This window comes from Scyliorhinus torazame, chromosome 5 (genome assembly GCF_047496885.1).
Source record: "Scyliorhinus torazame isolate Kashiwa2021f chromosome 5, sScyTor2.1, whole genome shotgun sequence".
NCBI classification, from domain to species: Eukaryota; Metazoa; Chordata; class Chondrichthyes; order Carcharhiniformes; family Scyliorhinidae; genus Scyliorhinus; species Scyliorhinus torazame.
In genome coordinates, this window is record NC_092711.1 from 159,044,350 (window position 1) to 159,051,452 (window position 7,103).

The 7,103-nt window shown below is 47.5% G+C and overlaps 1 long non-coding RNA gene across 1 annotated transcript; it reads left to right on the top strand.

Moving 5' to 3' along the window:
* The first annotated feature begins 7 nt into the window (after positions 1-7).
* Positions 8-6,211, top strand: LOC140422217 (uncharacterized). Its single transcript, XR_011947318.1, has 2 exons — positions 8-244; positions 3,588-6,211. It is a non-coding gene; the product is annotated as an uncharacterized lncRNA (long non-coding RNA).
* Positions 6,212-7,103: the final 892 nt, after the last annotated feature.

Consider the following 7,103-nt stretch of genomic DNA (forward strand, 5'->3'; position numbering starts at 1 on the left):
GAGATCACCGAGCCGCCTCCAGCTCTGGTCGCAGCCGTCAGCCGGTTGCCTGGAAACCTGGTCTCGAGGTGCAGAGGGAGGGGGTTGAACGGGTGGGGGCGGGGCTCCCGCGACCGCGACCGCGCACTGGAACCCAGTGACGACACTTCGGAATAGAGTAATTCCAATTGGCTGATTCAGGCAGGGCTCTATTGTGATGTCACAGCGGATGTGAAGGTAAAACCTCCTCCTGTCTCCAACATCTGTGAGTAAAACACTTTCTTTTCTCCCCCTTTCCATTTCTTTTCTCATTCTCACCTTCAATTGGTGACTTGCAGCAACTGAAGGGAAAGGAAGTGAATCCAGGGAGGGTGCAGACTCTGCAAAGCTTGGCCCAGGTCTCTCTCTCTCTCTCTTAAAGACATTGACATCCTTTGTTCCCTCAGCGTGACACGTTTATTTATTTGGTGAAAAGAATGGTCTCTTTCCTGAAGTTCACAATTAAAGGGCTGGTTTCCCCAGGAGATGGCTGACATTTAAGAGGTCAGTAAATTAATATCGGACAGAGATATGTCCAGTGTTGTTAAATGGTACAGATTAGATATATTATTTATGGTTCTATAATGAAGTATATTTATTATTATTTCAGTAGTGTATTATTGTGCTGTAGCTACGGTATATATTTACAGTCATCTCTTCCCTCAAGAGTGTTAGTTTCTGGATTTCTCTTCAAAAGGGATCAGTGGAGTATTCATGAATGAGTTAATATTTTTAATATTTCTTTTGAAATGTTTTTTAAACAATGAATGCAACAGAATAATAGAAATTTTGTGGAAAATGGGTACAGTGCAGAACTGATACGGCCAGCATAAATACAAGCAACACATTGCAGAATTAATTCGTAACAGGATATTTGAGCGACCAGAGCCTCGAGATGAACTGCCTGATCCATTGAACAACCAGTTAACATAGTGAGTGGAGAAAGAGGGTAAGATTATATAAAAATGGAAGGATAATAATGCAGGACACCCCCCCCAAAATATTACAAATGGACAAACAGCATAGTCGAATTCAAATGAATAACATAACATAGATGACTTAGAATCTCTACAGTGCGGAAGGAGGCCATTCTGTCCTTCAATCTGCACTGACCCTCAGAAAAAGCACTCCACGGAGGCACACTTCCCACCCTATCCCCGTAACCTCATGCATTGATCATGGTCAACCCACCTAACCTAACACCTTTGGACACGAAGGGGCAATTTAGCATGATGAATTCACTGAACCTGCACATCTTTGGACTGTGGGAGGAAACCGGAGCAGACACGGAGATCGTGCAAACTCCACACAGATAGCCACTCAAGGAATCTAACCTGGGTCCCTGGCTCTGTGCGGCAGCAGTGCTAACCACCGTGCCTCACTGTGCCCGACTCCCGACCTAAGTTGAATTTAATTCACTGATGGAAATCCCTGGAGGAGCAAGTCAGTCAAATTGGAACTTATATATCTGAGATAGGGGTCACATAATTTACCAAATATATCAGACTTTGAATGAACTGCAGACATTAAACATTCCATGGGGGTGCATTCTGTAATCCGCCTATGCCAGTTTTGGATAGAGGGAGAAGTGACTGGTCTGCTTCTATATCGAGCCAGAGGGATGTTGGGTCCATTCTCACCCAATCCCTTATGAACCTTAGATGAGAGGCCAATTGATATAGCCCGATATTCCGGAGACCCAACCCTCCCTTAGCTCCTGTTGATTGGAGCTTAATAAACTTGAGGCGAGGTTTCTTTTTGTTCCAGATAACTGTACTAATCATTCCATTAATTCCCCTAACGACTCTGGTTGACAGCAGTATAGGCAGCATCTGCAGAGGGTACAACAGTCTGGGCACCACATTCATTTTAATGAAGGCGATCCTCCCTCGCCATGAAATTGGAAGAGCCGACCGCTGGGCAAGGACCCACCTAATAGTCACCATCAGCTGTGGAAAGTTGGCCCCATGTAGCTGTTTGAAAGAGGGGGTCATTGACATTCCCAGATATTTAACTCCCAAGGGGGAACCATCTGAAGGGGAAGTTAGCAAGAGGAGGGGGCCCTCAACCCCTCCCCACCTTGGACTCAGTAAAATTGATCTTAGAAGCAGAGAAGGCATTAAATCTATCCACTACCCGGGTGCAACTGGTTAAGATGAACATTGTGCTGTGGTTTTTATTTTTATCGGTCTTTTTGCCGAAATCGTTCTTTATGGGGCGGATAGGTTGGTTTTGTCATTTGTGTGGGGGGTAGGTTACAAGGATTAGGAAGACAGTGATTCAGAAAGGGCGACAGTCAGGGGCTTGGCACTTCCGAACCTGTTAGACTATTATTGGGCGGCAAACGTGAAGAAGGTGCATGTTTGGAGCAGAGAGATGGAGGCTTTGTGGGAGAGGATGGAGACTGGCTATTGTAAGGGGTGGGGGTTGCAGGTGCTGGCGATGGTGCTGCTCCCATTTCCCCAGGGTAGTTCTCAGGGAGTCCTGTGGTGGTGGCCATGCTGAAAATATAGAGTCAATTTGTGCAGCACTTTAGGTTGGGGGGGTTGAGGTCAAAGTTGATGCCAATCCGAGGGAACCACAGATTTGAGCTGGGGAGGATGGCTGCATCATTTTGGGGATGGGAGGAGCGAGGGGGTGATGGAAATGAAGGACTTATTTCTATAGGGGCAGTTTGCGAGTTTAGGGAGTTGGCGGAGAAGTTTAGGGTCTCACAAGGGGAGGGGTTTTCAGGTAGATGCAGGTGCAGGACTTCGCAAAAAAGGATTTTCCAACCTTTCCGGTGACACCGCCTTCCTCTTTGATGGAGGGGATGGTGTCAGTGATGGAGTTCGGCAGGAGGGTCGTCTCGGCGATTTATGTGAGGAAGTGGGGATGGTGCTGGAAGAGGGGCTGTGGTGTGAGGGGCTGCGGAGGGTGAACGCCTCAACCTCGTGTGCGAGGCTGGAGTTAATGCAGCTAAAGGTAGTACACAGAGCCACCTGACCTAGTTGTTTGAGGGGGTGGAGGATATTTGTGAGCGGTGTAGGGAGGGGATCAGCCAATCTTGTTCTCATCTTCTAGTCCTGCCCGAAGTTGGGAGAAATTTTGGAGGTTGTTCTTCAGCACCATGTCGGTGATCTTGTGTGTGGATTTAGAGCCCAGTCCCCTGGGGGACATGTTCGGGGTGTCGGACGTGCCGGAGTTGCAGGCAATAGCGGGGGATGTTTTAGCCTTTGCCTCGTTGATCACTCGCAGGCGGGTTCTGTTGGGATGGATCTCATTGAATGGTTGAGCAGGCTCGATGGGCCAAATGGCCAACTGCAGCTCCTACTTCTTATGACCTCTGTGTCCAGGACAGGAAGCAGTGAGCATGGATTTGTCAATCAGCCTGAATCAGCATCTTCAGCAGAATTGGGAGGGTGAATATTAGATACAGCAGAGTGAGAATGGAGGGAGAGTGTGTGGGATGGAGATTTACAGCTTTTGGGGAACGAGAGAGGAAAGAATGTTCCAAAGAAATTAAAATAATCTGTTCTGAATTTCTATCCTGTACTGACAATGATGTCTTTTGTAAACTCCTTTTACAGGATGTTAAAAGGATAGGATTTACAGACAGAAATCTCAAACATCACGTCTAGATCTGACAGTCACTCGGTTCATCGACCATTAAATCTGGAAGGAGAAATGTTTGCCCGACCTGTTGACTTCAAAAGATTTTAAACATCGGTGCGACTGGAAAAACACCGAGACACACACACCCGAGTGAGAGTGTTCCAGAGCACTGACTGTGGAAAGAGCTTTAACCAGTTTCACAGCCGGAAAACACATCGCACCATTTACAGCGGGGAGAGACTGTACACGTGTTGTGTGTGTGGACGAGGTTTCAACTGACTGTTTGGACCTGGAGAGACACGAGGAGACCCAAAACATGGAGAAACCGTGGAAATGTGGGGATTGTGGGAAGGGATACAGTTTCCCATCAGAGCTGGAATCTCATTGACGCAGTCACACTGGGGAGAGGCCATTCACCTGTTCTCAGTGTGAGAAGGGATTCACTCAGTTATCCCACCTACAGACACACCTGCGAGTTCATACTGGGGAGAAGCCGTTCATCTGCTCTCCGTGTGGGAGGGGATTCACTCAGTTATCCCACCTACAGACACACCAGCGGGTTCACACTGGGGAGAAGCCATTCACCTGCCTTCAGTGTGGGAACGAATTTGGACATTCATCCACCCTGTGGAAACATCAGCGAGTTCACACTGGGGAGAAGCTATTCATTTGCTCTCAGTGTGGGATGGGATTTATTCAGTTATCCACACTGCGGATACACCAGCGAATTCACACTGGCGAGAAGCCATTCACCTGCTCTCAGTGTGGGAAGGGATTCAGACATTCATCCAGCCTGCGGAGACATCAGCGAGTTCACACTGGGGAGAGGCCGTTCACCTGCACGGTGCGGGGGAAGGGATTCACTCAGTCAACACACCTGCGGAGACACCAGCGAGTTCACGAGTGATGACAGGGGTTGGATTCTGCCGTTATTGCTGCTGTTAATCACATCCAGGACTGAACCATGTTCATTCTGACAGGGGGTTAAGTTTGTGAATAGGAGCTTGAATGTAATTTTAGTGGAGTCTTGTTATTCCCAAATTGATGTTTTATTGTTGCTAAGTCCCTCCTCCCTTCAGTGGCGGCAGCCGAATATTCGGCAATTGTCATCTCTGACCACGCCCCTCATTTTGTTGATTTTGGCCCTTCCCAACGCCCACCTTGGAGACTCGACACCACGCTGAGGTCTGATGACAAATGTTGTGAGTGGTTGTCTGCGGCCAAAGCTCAACAAATCAGAGTCAATATCTCCTTCCACATTCTGGGAGGCCCTAAAAATGTAATCATGGGGGAAATGATCTCACATAAAGCTCACACCATGAAAACAGAGATTGGAGCGACAAAGACTGGTGGACTCCATTTTGGAAGTTGTCCGCCAATATTTACTTGTCCCAACACCGGAGCGACTGACGTACAGGAAGAAATTACAGCTCCAATTTGAACTGATATCTATGGATAAGGCTGTGGGTCAGTTACGCTGTTCCAGGGACACCTTGCACAAACATGGGGAGAAGGCTGATCACCTTCGGAATAAGGAAGGTAACCTGGATCAGCTCCTCTCCAGGTTAATGCAGCTTTCGGTTCATATCACCGTGAGCTGTATGAGTCTGAGCCTCCAAACACATCAGGTATGATGGGTATTTTGGATGGTTTACATTTCCCGACCGGAGAGGGAGGCAGGAGATGGGAATTGGATTCCCCCCTGTGCCGGGCAGGAATATTGATGTGTATTGGGCAGCTGCAATCTGGCAAAGCCCCTGGTCCGGACAGCTTCCCAGCTGAATTTTAGAAATGTTCTTGGAGCAGCTCATACCTTTGTTAATGGACATGTTTAACCACTCGCTGTGCAGGGGGTCACTACCCCTGACCCTCACTCGAGCCTCAATTTCTTTGCTCCTCCAGGGGGACAAGGACCCAGTAGAAGGTGGGTCGTACCGACCCATTTCACTTCTGAACACCGATGTTAAGCTGTTGGCTGAGGGCGTCGTTCCAGCTGGAGCCGTGTCTCCCAGTTATCGTGCCTGAAGATTGGACAGGCTTTGTGAAGGGGTGGCAGTTGTCGGCCAATGCTCAACGCCTCTTAAACATTGTCCTCTCCCCCTCCACTGCTCTGGAGCCTGAGGTCATGGTGTCTTTGGATGCTGAAAAACATTTGATAGGCTGGAATGGAACTATTTATTTGAGATTTTGGGGAGATTTGCAATCGGTCCTACATTTGCCTCCTGGATTTGTTTGCTGTATAATGCCCCAGAGGCCAATATTCATACAGATTTTAAAAATAAATAAATTCAGAGTACACAATTTTTTTTTTCAGTTAACGGGCAATTTAGCATCGCTAACCCACATACACTGCACAACTTTGGCTTGTGGGGGTGAGACCCACGCAGACACGGGGAGAATGTGCAATTTCCACACAGGCAGTGACCCAGGGCCGGGATCGAACCTGGGTCCTCGTCAACTGGTGTGTAAGGGAACCGTTGGGTGGAACTGAATGTAGAATGGGATTAGAACTTAAATAATTACCAATCATAGTGTTAGGTTAGTAGCATGAACTTTATTCATTTTGTTTAATTTCCATTAAAGTTTGTTTTTGCTCAGAGGAATGTAATCTTGTTCGGTTCTTTTAGTTAATTACTGAGTGTTTGGATTTCTCTTTAAACAGTAACAGTCCCTACTGCGATCGTAACAGCCGGGGAGAGCATATTTCCACTGAAATTACCCTAAAAAGCTGATGAAGGACATTTATTTTATCCTGGATAGTAAATAGTGTTTTCCCCCCACTACAGTTGGATCTAAAATTAATACATTTGCCTCTGTTACATTGAGTCTACAGCACAGGGCCAGGTCAGTCAGTTCAATTCGTCTCCGTCAGTATTTATGCTCCACATGAGCCTCCACCCAGCCCTCTTCATCTCCCCCATCAGCATATCCTTCTATTCCTTTCTCCTGCATGTATGTATCTAGCTTCCCCTTCAATGTATTCATGCTGTTCACCTCAACCACTCGCTGTGGTAGTGAGTTCCACATTCTCACCACTCGCTAGGTAAAGAAGTTTCTCATGAAATCCCTCTCTTACCTGTGATCCAGTTAAGAAAAAACTGATGTAAGAAACGATACCGATGGAACAATTCTAGTAATGGACACGAAAGAGGCGGCGGAAGGTTTTGCAGAATTTCCAAATCAAACACTGGCACAGAAAGGACTGAAAGCTGATCCGAAACGCCGTGGAAGTGGGAGGGTGTTCCAACCTGAAACACTGGTTTGTGTGGTGGCTTGTTTTTTTGGATATTAGTGAGACAGGTCTGTGGAAATAGTGAGAACTCAATCCCTTCCCACACGCGGGCGGGGCAGCTAAAAGGCCGCTCCCCAGTGTGAATTCACCCAGATATTTAAATCCCAAGAGGGGAGCACCTGATTGGAAACTTAGCAAGAGGAGGGGGCTTACCCTTCAACACCCCCCTCCCCCCACCAGCATGGCCTCTGACTCAGTA